This window comes from Lissotriton vulgaris, chromosome 5 (genome assembly GCF_964263255.1).
Source record: "Lissotriton vulgaris chromosome 5, aLisVul1.2, whole genome shotgun sequence".
NCBI lineage: Eukaryota > Metazoa > Chordata > Amphibia > Caudata > Salamandridae > Lissotriton > Lissotriton vulgaris.
Window position 1 is genome coordinate 1,845,507,380 of NC_141693.1, and position 15,965 is coordinate 1,845,523,344.

Consider the following 15,965-nt stretch of genomic DNA (forward strand, 5'->3'; position numbering starts at 1 on the left):
TTTGGACGTTTTTCTTTGCCCTACATCTCGATGGCAGTATACCGATCGGTAAGGGCCCAAAATCGGTATTTTCGGCCGTTACCGATCGGTAACGGCCTACCTACATCGGGCCCTTGATTACCTGTTTATTCCTTCTACATGGATAGGGAGGGTAGCCTCTACGTTTATGCTCCCGCGTGGCCTATCGGACCACTCCCCTGTGGTAATGAACTTGCACTTAGACAAGAGGCGGCAGCCCTTTAGATGGCGCCTGTCCACGTGGCACCTGCAACAAGATAGCTATCAATCACATATACGGGAAGCCATATCTCAATATTGGGATGACAACGATAGGCAGGAAACAGACGCTGTAACCCTGTGGGAAGCTCTAAAACCTGTGAATCAGGTAGTGTATATTGCCTGGTGTGCGGGGGCCCGCAGGACCCGTAAGGAGGACATAGAGGAGGCAGCGAAGCGGGTCCGGGATCTGGAGGAGGAGAGTAGTGCTGGGGACACTGTAGATGCCGTCGGGCAGCTGTTGCTGGCGCAGCAATCTTATACGTCCCTGTTACTGAACGAGGCGCGCCAGCTGTGGTTGGCCACGCAGAGTAGAATTTATCAATGGGGGGATAAATCCAGTACCATGCTATACAGACTTTGTCAGAATACCTTCGAGGCGCAGTCCCTGCCGGGACTTCGGGACAAGATGGGGGACCCTGTGACGGTCCCGGAGGAACAGGCGGCCAGCTTTGCACAGTATTATGCGGCCCTGTATGCCCCCCAGGAAGTTCTCCCAGCGGAAGATGTAGACAAATTTCTGGCAGACCTCCCGCAGCGGGCGCTTTCGGATGAGGGACGCGACCGGCTGGAGCTCCCTTTATCGATGGAGGAGCTAGACACGGCGCTTGGGGAACTGAACACTGGGAAGGCCCCTGGACCTAATGGGTTCCCATGTGAATTCATGAAGACTTTTCATCTCCAGCTGGGGGTGCGTTATAGAGGGGCTCTGGAGGCGGCCAGGGAGCGTGGTCGCCTTCCGGCGGACTGGCGACACGCTGAAATCGGGGTTTTCTGTAAGCCTGGGAGGCCCCCTGAACACCATTCATCATATAGGCCAATATCGCTCCTAAATGTTGAAGCGAAAATACTGGCGAAGGCCCTGGCCAATCGCCTCCTCCCATATATTACGGATCTAGTCCACCCTGATCAAGCTGGGTTTATGCCCCATAGGGCGACGAGGCACAACATCCGACGCCCGCAGGTGGTGGTGGAGGCGGCCCAGGCGGCCGGGATCCCGGCGGCGCTCCTTCTGGCCGACATTGATAGAGCCTTCGACTCACTTAGCTGGGTCTATCTCTGAGCGCTCCTGCCCCGCCTGAATCTTGGGCCTCATTTCCTCTCATACCTACAGTTGCTGTACACAGATCTGACGGCGTCTGTGAGAGTGGCGGGGGCGGTGTCAGATCCCTTCTCCATCGGCCGGGGTACCAGGCAGGGCTGCCCCCTTTCACCCTATTTATTTGCCCTGGCCATGGAGCTGTTGGCGGCGTGGGTGCGAGTGAACGCGCAGTTGCGGGGAGTTGAATGGGAGATGGGACCGTACGATCGAATTGCGTTCTACGCTGAAGACGTCCTCTTCTTCCTTACAGACATAAATAGGTCAGGGCCTAGAGTCCTTGAGATAATGCGGATATTCGGGGAGGTATCCGGCCTACACTTGAACGTACGAAAATCCACGTTGTGGGTGCTGGGGGGACGCAAGAGGAGGGGACCCTGGGCATCAGCGCTGCAAGAGGCGGCTGGCGGCATTAAATATCTGGGCGTCTTCTTGACGGATGTACCTGAAGTGGCTTGGGCACGCAATGTGGTGCTTGTCTGGGACCGCGTGCGATCTGATATGAAAACATGGTCCAGAATGCCCCTGAATATATATGGTCGATCGGCGATATTTAAGATGGTGGCCCTTCCACGCCTCCTAAATCAGCTGCAAAATCACCCATATCCCATAGCGCCACAGTGGTTTAGACAAGTGAATTCGGCGTTGAGCCAGTTTCTCTGGGCCGGAGGAGTGGCGAGAGTGGCACTCCGTACCTGCTTCCTCTCCACGTTTTGTGGGGGCCTAGCAACATCAGACATCTTATCCTACTACCAAGCGTCTCACTTGCTGGTACTAAATGAATGGTGGTATGGGGACCGGGGTGACCTGGCCTATACCCTTGAGAGATACATGATGGATCCGAATACGCTGCATACCATTTTGTACTCGGCGGCCGTCAGGAAGAGGCTCCCCATGGTTACCCAGGTGATTTTCCAAGTGTGGCGTGGAGCTCTACGCCGCATGGGGTGGTGGAATAAATTAACGAGAGCGACTCCGCTGTGGCAGAACGGACGGCTGCTGGCCCTGGCGTCCTTGCAGGGATTCCGGGGCTGGGATGCCATCGGCATTGGGGCACGTCATGAAAGGCACAACCCTCAAGTCATTCTAAGCATTGAGAGAAGAATACGATATGCCTCGAACCCAATTTTTTAAATACCTGCAACTGCGACACGCCCTGTCCCCCTCCTTGGTAGGCCTAGACTCGCTGCCCGAATTTAGTCCCCTTGAGGCTAAGGTGTTTATGGGGGAACTGGAGGAGAAGAAAATATCTAATATATACCAGACTGGTCACACATTGCTCCTCTCCATTAGATAAACTATGTTCTGTGTGGGAGGGAGACATGAGTGCCTTTGAGGAGGAGGACTGGAGGGAAGCCCTGGAAGCTCCGAGAGGAGCGGCAATAGCAGTGCGCTTACGTTTCATTCAATTCAAATACCTACATTGAGCATACTATACTAGGGACCGACTGTGGAGAGCTGGTTTGATTGCCTCCCCTGAGTGCTTGCGGTGTGAGCGTGCGGTGGGCACATTTATACACACGGTATGGTTGTGTGAGAAGCTGTTGAGGTTTTGGATGGGTGTATGGAATTACTTGTCTGAGGTGCTGGGCTGGGACCTTCCCCGCTCGCCGAAGCTGGGCCTTCCCCACATAATGGAACAGGTTGGAGGAAATATATATAAACGCCATCTGCTAGTCCTGGGCCTTACAGTGGCCAAAAGAGACATAGCTCGAGCCTGGAGGGACCCCAGGGCTCCCTTGCTGGAAGTGTGGAGGAAGGGTTTGGACTTTTGCATGGGACTGGAACGCCCGATATTCGAGGCCAGGGGCTGCCCCCGGAAACATTTTAAAATATGGAAGCGGTGGGCGGACTACAGAGGGCTGTGGCTGGAACCACCAGCGCAACAGGAGGCTAATGTAGAACAATTGCTTGTTGATCCTGGGTGAAATGGAGCACACACTGTTTGTGATTTGATAAATTTAACTTTTGGACTATGTAGACACTGTGCGGGGATAGGGGTGGGATCCGGGAAGGAGGGCAGGGGAGAGGGGTCGGGATGGTTATTTTATATCCAAATGTTGATTGAACTGACTGTATGCGATGACTCATTATTTGCTCACTGGTCCTCCGGTTTAATGGGGGACAGTGTGCTCTATGTAATTCATCAACAACATAATAAAAACTTGTTCTGAAAAAAAGATAGAATTTGAAGGCCATATTGCCACCTCTATAACTGCAAGCAGCTGAAAAACGCACATTCATACAACAGGTCACAACCCTGGAAACCGTCACCACATAGGGCACTCACGGTGTCATCCCACAGCGACCTTGGTCATTCAACATCAAATAACTTCCATTGGAAAGTTATCTGAATGCCGAACTACAGCAGTTGAGGAACCCTTCAGTTACCATTCTATGTTTGTCTTGGATGCATTACATGCTCTTTGAAGTTTAACCTCCCTGCGAATTAGAGAATGGCAGAAAGTGTTCTTGCAGTCTGTACCGCTACAAAAATCTTGGTACCTCTATTTCCACACCTATACCCAAAAGGTAGGAACCAAGTATCTTGTACAAATCTCCCCCCTAACACTTCATATGGGCCTAATTGATAAGTGTTGTAAAGAGTTCAAAAAGTGGAATGTTAAAGTTGGCAGATGTAAGCCTATGAATTACCCTATCGGCTGATGGTGTTTCTGCCACTGTGAATGGTAATTTCTCTAGATGTTCTATATTTAGCATTGTGTATGTTGCGTCCTTTTGTGCCATTATTTTCTGCTCTCTTGTTAAACTGTATGGCAGAAATAAATCAGTTGTTCAAATGCTTACAGGGCAAGCAACTTTTGGGCAGCATCTGTAAAGTCCAGCTTAAGCGCATGATGGATCTAAGTTAACTATATCCATGTTGTAAGAGGGGCATGTCACTCTGTATGTTGTCAATCGTTGATGACACAATGCTGCTCGGAGAATACATTCTAGTGGATAAAGTAGCCATAGCATTATCAACTACTGCTAGAGCCTTATTCAAATTTACTGTGTCAATTTCATGTTATCAGCTCGGCAGCTTCCTGCTGTGAAACTTTCCACAATTGTTTGTGTATATGATACAACACATCTTTTTGACATGGTATTCCAGGACTTAACAAAAAATCCTGTAAATCAATGTCATTAGAAAGGAGCAACAAGAGTTTTCACCTCATCTAATGTGAAATGTTTTAGCCATTGAAGGCATAATTTTCACACACTATGGAGTCCATTAGGATAGTGAGCAGAAAACCACCCCGAAGGCCATGGAGGTGGGAAACAACAGCCCGACGGGACAGCGGATAAACCGGCGGTCAAATTAGGAACAACCGCCAAAAAAGACCGACCAGTAACCGCCCGGCACGCATTGCTCAGGCTAAAATGTACAGGGGGTGGTACGATGGGGGGATGGCGTTGCCCAACTTGCAACTATATTATTGGGCGGCGCAGTTGAAACCCATCAATCAATGGCTACATGCACCCCAGGAAGACCCAGCATTTAGGTCCGATAGAGCGCAACTGGGCACTAACAGCTTACAGAAACCTCTCTACGACCAACGCATAGTGTGCAACCTTGTAGGACCCACGAGACTGACCGCAGCACTGTGGCACACGACGCAGGCAGCACTAGGGTGGAAAGGGCGGATTACTAAACTCACCCCGTTGTGGGATTCCCGGGCCCTACGAAACCTAAGACACAGCAGGGGCTTCACCCGATGGGACAGCATAGGTATATCCACGGTGGGAGACCTCTGGGATAAAGGCACGGTAGTCCCCTTCGCTCAACTACGACAGCAATACGAGCTGGGACCCACGGAATTGTTCCGGTATGTACAGATTCGGCGCGCCCTGCTTAAGGCCATCCCCCCTGAGACTGAAGTCCCAGAGGCTTCTCCGCTTGAGGATCGCCTCCTTACTGACTTCATGCCGGAGCGCGCAACCTCCCTCACCTACCGCAAATTGATTAACAACTTACCAGACCCAACGGTAAAACTGAAAGACAAATGGGAGGGAGACATAGGAGAAATGGACGAAAATGAGTGGAATGAGGCGCTGGCGTCGCCCAAGGAAATAGGCATCTCGGCAAAATTCCAGCTCGTACAACTTAAGATCTTGCACAGAGTGTATTACACGAGAACGACACTACACTTAATACAGCGCGCACAACATCCATACTGTCTGCGTGGATGTGGGGAGGAGGGAACATTCTTACACACTATATGGGACTGCCCACGCATTCAGGAATACTGGAGACAAACAATGCGTACGATATCACAAACTGTAGGGGTATCCCTGGTCCCTGAACCACGAAAGTGCCTGTTAAATGTCTGGGAATCCAACGATTTATCTAGACACGGCCAACAGTGGTCCACATTAGGAATGATGATAGCTAAACGTGATATAGCGCAGAAATGGGGAGCAGTTGAGGTCCCCACACTGACACAATGGTGTCTGAACATGGACAGGATGATGATAATGGAGAGGGCAGTGTACGCTAGTAGGGCCTGTCCGCGTAAATGGAATAGGATATGGACCCCGTGGAATGTGTTCAGGGGGGAGATTTGCGAACCCCTTCAGGTAGACGACCCAATGACATCGGATGAAGAGGGGGAAGATGAGTAGCAAGAGTAGGAGGGAGGGGGAGCGGATTATGGAGCATTTGACCTGATGCAGACTCGTGATTGGGAGAGAGGGAGACGGGCGGACTGGCAAAGCAGGTTTCGTGGAAGAACACACAACGCACCTAATTGCTGGACCCACGGATACAGCCGACCATAGGGTGTAAGATCAGCTCACCCTTACACAACATTTAATGACAAGGGCAATGCACTTCCATCCTCAATTGCCCGACGACCTGAATGTGGTTTCTTCCTTTTGTTCTTGTTATATAATTAAAAACCAGACCTAAACAGATCAGCATTTCTACTGCGAATTATGTACCTACATTGCAATGAAACGCCGCCGTACCCTCGGGTTGTCGGCACGTGGGCTGTGTTATCCTAATAGTACAGTACGTTTGTGATTGTGTAGTGGCCGGCCCCAGGGGTTGTAGGCCAAAAGCTGTGTATGATTTCAAAGGTGCAAGAAAGGTCTTAAAAAAAAAAAAAAAAAAAAAAAGAAGACCGACCAGGGCGGTAGCGGGCAAACCAAATCCGCCCGATGCGGGCAGGGACGTCCAAAAACCGACTGCGGCGGTCGGAAACGCATCGGAAAAGCTACAACCCGCCGCAAGCAAAGTGGAGACACCGCACGGGAAATTAGTATATCCCCGATGGTCCCGCGGTACGATCCGCTGTTTCAGACCGCCGCGGTCGCACACAGCAGTGAATGGGAGAGACAGCAGTAGAGCTACAGCATAGCCACTGCAGCGGACGATACATGAAAAACATGGCGGACGATGCTAAAACACTGCAACAATGCCAAACTTTGCACAAATCAAAGTAGCCATGCCCTCCAAATACACAAAACACATACCAATGAAAAAACAAATGCCCCAAAAAAAACATACAATTCCCAGGACAACACCCACAACACACCTGACAGCAAAATCCCATTTGGACACGCCCACACAGCGGAGTATAAAACCAAACCCTTCACTGACCACAATCCTTTGCAACACTCCAGAAGAGAAGGGCATACACCAGATCTGACAGGAGAGGCAAAGGAACACAGCACACACACCACCACCACCACCACAACCACCACTACCACCATCACACCAGCACCAACAATCCCCCAGCAAACAACACACCTTACACATCAACACCACACCCACCACACACACCACTGCACCCACAAACACTTCAAACACCACGCACCATGGCAGCACAGAAAATGCCCAAACTCACAGAGAGTGAGTTGACAGTCATGGTCAATGAGATAGCCAGAGTGGAACCACAACTGTTTGGTAGCCTGGTCCAACAGACACCATTAGCCACAGGACTCAAATGTGGGAAAAGATAATACAAAGGGTCAATGTAGTAGGGACCACCCCGCGATCCAAGAAGGAGATCATGAAGTGGTGGCATGATCTCAAGAGGGTTGTCAATGAGAGGAGGAGCAAGAACTGGGAGCTGGCTAACCGGACTGGCAGTGGCCCTCCCATCCCACAGAAAACATTCACACCATGGGAAGAGAAGGTGCTTGCCATACTGCATCCTGAGAGTCTCACAGGGGTATCCGGGGGAATGGAGGCTGGTAAGTACAAACTAATGGCAACCAACACACTGATAAGTACTTCCTTGCACAACCCAAACACCATTGCATTGTCCACCCTCACTTAACAGGTATGATCACCCAGATTTTTTGCTTTTCTTTCACTGGTTTACGACTTTCTCTGGCTGTGGGCCTGCCAATCAGACCTACAGCCTAGCTGTTCTCTCACTAAATTGACATGTGTACCTTAGGTGCATTAACCAACTGGAACTGGGCCACCTTATCAGACCCTGTAACTCAGGGCATAGGTGTACCCAGGGCCTACCAGGGGCTGAAGCATGTATTATGCCACCCCTGGATGGCCATCTAAAACTGACACAACTGGCTGCACGACAGCTGGGGCAAGGTGGTGTACTCACCCTTTGATTTAGATATAGTATACCTATATCTAACCCTAAAAATGGACACACAGATTCCTATCAGTCACTCCTATGGCAGGCCTTGACAATCCTGAAGGCAGAGTGCTTGGAATCGTGTGAAATGGTGCTCTGGCATGAGCCGAGCCCGTTTGCAGCTTGCGGAACCAAGTCCTAATAGCTGTTCCATGATAACGCATACCATATACTCTTAAGTGCATTATAATCCTCGCGGTTAAATGCTATCTCTGGTATTGCTTTATCAAAACATGTCGAGTAAGGTGTCATACGAATTGGAATACTAACCCCTCGCCAATTCTGGCGACGGGGTAAGCATTCCACCCTTCTAGAGGGACACAACATGTATGTAACTGTGAACCCCGGTTAAAGTTAACTGAAGCCTCAGCTCCACAAAATGGATGCTGCCACCACAGACACGAGTCTGACCTCCTGCTGCTGGGAGTCCTTCCAGCGAGGAGAGCTTGGACAAAGGGTTTCCTGTCAGGGGCGGTGCTAGCACCATCCCAGACAGGGTTTTGTGTATCCTGGGTAGGCAGGGCTTTACAGGAAGGTGACTGCAAGTGGCACCCCAGTGCTCACTACGCATCTGCCGGCTAGAACCAGTTCCAGGGGCACACCAGCCCCTGGCCTGGGGAAAGTCCGGCATGGGAGAGGGGTGTAACCACCCCCCTTCCTGGTCCCACCCCTAGGGCAGGACCTAGTCGCGTACCCACCCCTTTCTTTAGGATAAAGGCAGGAGCGGGGACCCTTCCAAATTAGATCATCTTTGAATCAAGAAACTACTTTCTACGAAAGGAACTCTCGACTTCTTCTCAAGATTTCTCCCTTGTGGCTAAGGAGTAGTCACCCTGCATCCGCAGGCACCATCTAAGAACTCTGCGGTTTGCTGCACGTCCTTCCTCAGGAATCCGACCGACCAGCACGACGAGACCCGGCGTCCCTGGCACCTCTGACCTCTACCTACCTCTACAGCTAAGCTGAGAACCGTAGGTGCGACGAGACCTCGAGGGACCGGCCATCATCAGAACTGCACGACTTCTATCCAGCACGACCGCCGAGGGATCCTCTGGTGAGTGCTTTGGGGTCCGAGAAGCCCCGACCCTGAGCAGCTCCAGCACCGAAGTCCAGCCCCCCAGCATCTCCACGATCTGCGTGGGGCCCTTCTGCTTTTTGCTGCTCACCGCGTTGTCTGGCTACTAGCCCGCTGGCTTGTGGCCTTTCCGACGACGATCAATGACAACAACACTGCTGGTCTGGTTGCTCCAGACTGGCCCTTGCTCCCTTCCAAAAGAGGAGCACCCCGGACCCTCCTGGTCCACTCAAGACGCCATTTTAGGTCCACCGCGTGGGCTTGAATTTGCCAAGGCTTGTTGCCCCAATCTTGGGTCCAGCGACGTCGACAGCATCAACCATCGTGGGACAGCTCGCACCTCCATCCTGGTCGCCGACAACGCCTCCTGGTCCGTGAGACTGCAGAGCCCAGCGTCGCCCACTCACCTGGTCGAGGTGACTACCATCCGGTGCCCTCCTGGTGCCATCTGATCACTGGCTAGTGGTCACGAACTTGGTCCCCTCTGCTTTCAGGTGTCATCCATCTTCGATCCAGGCTTGGATCACTTCGAACTATCTTCACTGGTCGCCTGCCAGCAACTTCTTTCTTCAGGCTCCTGGTCCGTCAACGAGGATTCCCGACGTCTAAACAGACCTATGCAGCCGCAGCCCCTGGGCTAGGTAACTTCGGCATTTCGGTGCCCCAGCATAGCCTCACTATCTAAGGGTCCAGAGTCACTGTCGTTTTCGACCTACCTTATCGTGTTCGCCCGAGAACACTAACTTTGCTTTTACTAGCCTCCATAGACTTTGTCCCGCATCCCGCGTGAGAGTGCACACTCTGCACCCGAGTCCCCTAGGCCTCCTACTAGTAATCTGAAGGTTCAGTAACGTAGTCCTAGCGATTCCAAAGCCTATTAGTACAGTACTTACCTGCTAGTAATTTCGCATTCCACTCCCATAGTATATGGCTTTCCGTGCCCCTCGGGCATCTGTGTAAATTTTGCAACTTGGAGTATTTTCATAAGAGTTTTGTTGTGTGCTTAGTACCCTGTCCTCATAAAGAGTACAGGGCTGTTGTGACTTAAATAAATACACTGTTTATTTTCATAACACTTGTGTGGTGTCCTTTCACTTGGTGTTCAAGGGATATATGTGATGGTATAACAGCTGGCTTAACACGCCCTCTAGAGTTTAGCCCGAAGACTGCTCGTATCCACGCTACTAGGATAGCTGGTCTATAAGGTTGACTTACAACCAATCACCATAAGGGTTGTTTGGACTGATACATAGTGATCACTAGAATAGTGAGCACTGCATATCAGGTCAACTTCTCACATTGGTGAGCAGCGGGTGGGATTTGAGCTTGCTGTTGTTTTACCACACGTATCCTAAGAATACCTTGTGAAAGATCACATAAGTACTCCAGGTACATATAACTTAGCTTAGAATACTCTGAGTTCTACTGAACCAGCTGTTGTAGCTCCTCAAGGCTTAGCACACCTTGGCTACAACTCTTAGCAAGGGATCAGTAGGCAAACTGGTTATCTTCCGCCTGGTTATCTTCCGCCTGCGATCTAGTAGCCCCTCTCAAGCTAGTTAAGTCCATTCGTCCACACGAGGCTCACTGTTGGTTTAACTCTGAGCTTAAGGTCCTCAAATTGGAACTTAGACGCTCTGAGCGCCTTTGGCGCTGTAGCTACTGCCCCGACCTCAAGGCCAAATACAAATCTCTTCTTAAAGAGTATAAGAAAGCCATTCTTGTGACCAAGACCAAGTACTTCTCCGAACAAGTAATCCTCTCTGCTAACAAATCTAAAGAGATCCTCTCCTTGGTTAACAACTTGGCCACCTCTGATCGTGCTTGCCCCAATTTTATTCCCTCCCAAGCCCTCTGCTCTTCTTTAAACGACTTCTTCATCGAGAAGATCGTTAAAATTAAATCCAACATTTCTATCACTCCTTTTACTCCACTTCATTCTGGCCCCTCTGTGTCTAATTCTTCCTTTTCCTCTTTCCCGCCCCTTTCCCTGGATTCCTTCTTAGCTCTGCTCACAAAAATCAAGTCTGGCTCTCCTACCGATTGTGCCCCTGCTCGTATCCTTAAAACTCTTTTCTTCTTGCCCTGCTACCCCTCTTTCCCTCCTTAATGCTTCTCTTTCCACTGGATTGGTCCCTTCTTCATTTAAGTCTGCTATTGTTTCCCCCATTCTTAAAAAACCTGGTCTTGATTCCTCCCTCCCTTCTAACTTCAGGCCCATCTCTCTCCTTCCCTATCTTGCCAAAATTCTGGAATCTTACGTCACTTCCTGTCTTTCTACTTATGTCGAGCAGAACCATCTTCTTGCTTCTCACCAAGCAGGTTTCCGCTCAGGTCATTCGACCGAATCTGTGGTGCTCGCCGTTCTCGACGAGCTGAAAGCCAAGGCTGATACCAACTCTCCCCAAGCTTTGGTTCTTCTCGACCTGTCCGCTGCGTTTGACACGGTCGACCACAACATTCTTTTGGACCGTGTCAGCACAGCGGGCATTCAAGGCCCTGTCCTCTCCTGGATCACGTCCTTTCTAACAGGACGCTCACAAGCTGTCCACCTCCCCGACTTTTCTGCTCTTCCCCTCCCGGTGCCCTGTGGGGTCCCCCAAGGTTCCTCCCTCTCTCCTCTTCTTTTCAACCTTTACATTCACCCACTTATTTCTTCTCTCCTTGAGCTGGGGGTCTCTGTGTATAACTACGCAGACGACCTCCAGCTCGTCTTTGATCTTTCTTCTTCTTCTCACTCCCTATCTTTTTTTCGCTCCACCATGGTTTTTATTTCTGGGTGGATGAGCGCCAATCACCTCAAGCTCAATCCAGATAAGACTGAGCTTGTCCTGACCGGCGGCTCATCCAGCCCTTGGTCCTCCGCCTTTTGGCCCCCAATTCTTGGCCCCCCTCCCACCCCGGTTCCCTCCGTTAAAACATTGGGCATTAAGGTCAGCCAGGACCTGTCCATGCATGGCCAGGTCAGTGCTGTAGTGTCTTCCTGCTTCCTCTCCCTTCGGTTGATCCGAAAATTTCCCGTTTCTTTTCCCTTGACTCTCTTAAAATCATCATTTCTGCCCTCATCACTTCCCGCCTTGATTATGGAAATAGCTTGTTCGTGGGTATCCCTGCCTACGAAACTCGCCGCCTTCAAGCAATCCAAAATCAGGCTGCCCGTCTCATCTTTCACTTGCCCAAAACTCACCACATCACTCCTGTCCTCAAATCCCTTCACTGGTTACCCATCCTGCAGAGATCCTTGTTCAAACTAGGGTGCCTTGTCTATCGGGCTCTTGATCGCTCAGCACCGGCGTTCATCACCTCTCTGATTTCCTCCCACACCCCTGTCCGCACTCTCCGATCATCTTCCTCTGCCCTCCTCACTGTTCCCCGTTTCCGCAAAACTCGCACTGGTGGAACTAGATTCTCTGTTCTTGCACCCCGGTTTTGGAATTCCCTTCCTCTCTCTATGCGTTCTATCCCTATCTTTTCACTCTTCCGTAAAGCGCTCAAAACATTCCTGTTTGCCCAGGCCTACCCCCGCTAACCTCCTCGGCCCTGTTTGTTCTGTTCCCTAGAGCTCTCAGCGCCAGGAAGCCGTTTGGCCATCGTGCGCTCTATAAATAATTTCACTCATTCATTCATTCAAACTAATGGTGTAGGTAGGTGCATCACTTACACCACACTAGAGGCAGCATGTCAGACAAAGGAGGAAACTCTGAGTCTCCCCTTGTGTCAGTGGACTTTCCACAGGTCACTTCCAGATATGCTGCACTTAGCTTCCAGGAGATGAGACAAATCTGTACATCCAGGAAGCTAAAACAGGGTGCAAACCCTACCATTCCTTTTCTGATTGGTCTCTTAGAGACTTATGATGCTAGGAGGGCTGGTAACACAGAACCTTCTCATCCAGATGGGAATATGCCTCCCCTCGAGGGAACCACAGGTGACCCTGACCTTATCCATCTCTCTGCAGAAGGTGAAGAGGAGGATGAGGATCTAGAGCCATCTGAGGATGAGGCAGACAAAGGTCCAGAAGTAGTTAGCCAGCTAACTAGGGACAACTTAAGCAGGCATGAGAATGGTACTAGGAGACCCCTGGGGCCCCTCTCAGGCCAGCTTAACATTGGGAATGGACGAGTTAGGTCTCTATCAAGAGGCTCTAACAGATCCATTCGAACCAATGGCTCTCAGGGCTCTTCTCAAAGAGGGATGACATCCCCTCAGAGGAGAGTGTACGAAGCCAAAGTGAGGGAAGTCAATCTGAGGATTGAAAGGGAAGAACTTGCCCTGGCCAAAGAGAGACTTGCCTTTGCTAGAGAGCAAAAGTTAAGTGGGTTAGATCTCACTGGTGGCAGCATTCCCCCAAGGGAAAACAGGAGTTTAGATACTAGACACCTGAGTAAGATAGTGCCCCCCTTTAAACAAGGGGATGATATCCACAAATGGATTACTGCTTTGGAGAGGGCCTGCACTGTACAGTGTGTCCCCCAGAGTCAGTGGGCAGCTATCTTGTGGCTCTCCTTTGAAGGTAAAGGTAGAGATAAGCTCCTCACTACTAGAGCTGAGGATGCTAACAATTACCAAGTCCTGAAGAATACACTGATTGATGGGTTTGGCCTAACCACTGAGCAGTACAGGTTGCTGTTCAGAAATACCCAGAAAACTCAGTCTCAGGATTGGTCTGATTTTGTTGATTGTGCCACTAAGGCTTTGGAGGGCTGGTTGCTGGGCAGTAAGGTTACTGATTATACAGGATTGTACAATCTGATCATGAGGGAACAGATTTTAAACAATTGTCAGAACCAGTTGTTGCATCAGCACCTTGTTGACTCGGATCTGACCTCTCCCCAAGAATTGGGAAAGAAGGCAGACAGATTGGTCAGAACAAGGGTTAAGCAAAACCAGGGCCAGAACCAGGGTGGTCAAAAGAAAGCAGACCAGAAGGGTAAAGATTCTAAGGGTGAACAAAATGACCAGAAGTCTTCGACAGGTCCCCAACAACCCAAAGAGGGTGGGGGTCAGGCAAAAAAGAAGAATCAAGAAGGCCAATCAAAAAGGTGGTGCCAATACTGTAAAAGTAAAACTCACTGGTTTAGTGAGTGCACCAAGAAAGGAGGGCAGACTCCTGCTACTGCAGCCCCTAAGGCACCTGTGCCCCCTAGTACAGCCAGCAGTAGTAGTGCACCTCCCAAGGGATTAGTTGGGTTAACCTTGGGTTCTGAGGGGTATGACAACTTAGTTGGCACACTCACTCAGGCTGTCCTTGTCTGTACAGGGGATATGGATATATCCCCTGATGTCAGTCCCAATACTTTGGGCAAATACAGGCAGACACCTTTGATAAATGGAAAAATGGCTCAGGCCTATAGGAACACTTGTGCCAGTGTCACCATGGTGACACCTAACTTTGTGGACCCTGGACAGATCATGCCAGGTACAGATTTCCTGGTGACCAATGCCAGCAACGTCACTACCAGTCATAGTATGGCGATTGTTGCTTTCTCCTGGGGAGGGGTAAATGGCCAGAAAAAGGTTGTAGTTAGTTTAGACCTCCCAGTGGATTGTTTGTTGGGCAATGATTTGGAGTCATCACAATGGTCAGAAGTGGAGCAGAGGACTCACATGGAGATGTTAGGCTTGCCAGCACATGTGCTTGCTGTGACTAGGTCACAGGTCAGAAGATGCCCCACTGAACAGGTGCTGGATCCTGGAACAATGGACCAGACACCTCCCAAGAAGAAGAGCAGAAGGGTTAAGGCATCGCCTTCCCCCTTGCCCCAGGTTGAGGATCAAGTCTCAGAGGAGGCTGACCTACAGGAATTGAGGGAAACTGAGCCTAAAGAATTTGAACTTGATCAAGTTGAGTTTCTGGGCTCAGGGGGACCCTCAAGAGAAGACCCGGGGAAGGACCAATTAGACTGCCCTTCCCTTGAACCCCTCAGACAGCAGTCTGCTGCTGAGGCTGCTGGGAACGCCACAGGTACCCACAAGGTATACTGGGATGATGGACTCCTGTACACTGAGGCAAGAGACCCCAAGCCTGGCATGGCCAGGAGGCAGGTTATCCCCTTGTCTCAGAGAGGTTTCCTTCTTACCTTGGCCCATGAGATTCCCTTAGCAGGACACTTAGGCCAGACAAAGACTTGGGACAGGCTTGTCTCACACTTTCACTGGCCTCACATGAATGAGGATACCAAGGAGTTTTGTCGCTCCTGTGTCACTTGCCAAGCCAGTGGTAAGTCAGGTGGCACAACAAAGGCCCCCCTTATACCAATGCCTGTGGTGGGGGTGCCCTTTGAAAGAGTGGGGATTGACATTGTTGGTCCAATGGAACCCCAGACAGCATCAGGGCACAAGTTTATACTGGTGGTGGTGGACCATGCCACCAGGTATCCTGAAGCTATTCCCCTTAGGACCACTACAGCACCTGTTGTGGCAAGAGCCCTAGTTGGAGTGTTCTCCAGAGTGGGCTTCCCTAAGGAGGTTGTCTCTGACAGAGGTGCAAACTTCATGTCAAGCTACTTAACTGCTATGTGGAAGGAATGTGGTGTCAACTACAAGTTCACTACACCCTATCATCCACAATGCAATGGGCTTGTTGAAAGGTTCAACAGGACCCTCAAAGGGATGATTCATGGACTACCTGAAAAGCTCAGGCGAAGATGGGATGTCCTGATTCCCTGCCTTTTATTTGCTTATAGAGAAGTCCCACGAAAGGGGGTTGGCTACAGCCCTTTTGAACTTTTGTATGGGCATCCTGTAAGAGGACCATTGTGTTTGGTGAAGGAAGGATGGGAGAGACCTCTCAAAAAGCCTGCAACCAACATAGTGGACTATGTACTTGGTCTCCGCTCCAGGATGGCTGAGTACATGGAAAAGGCATCTGAAAACCTTATGGCCAGCCAAGAACTCCAACAAG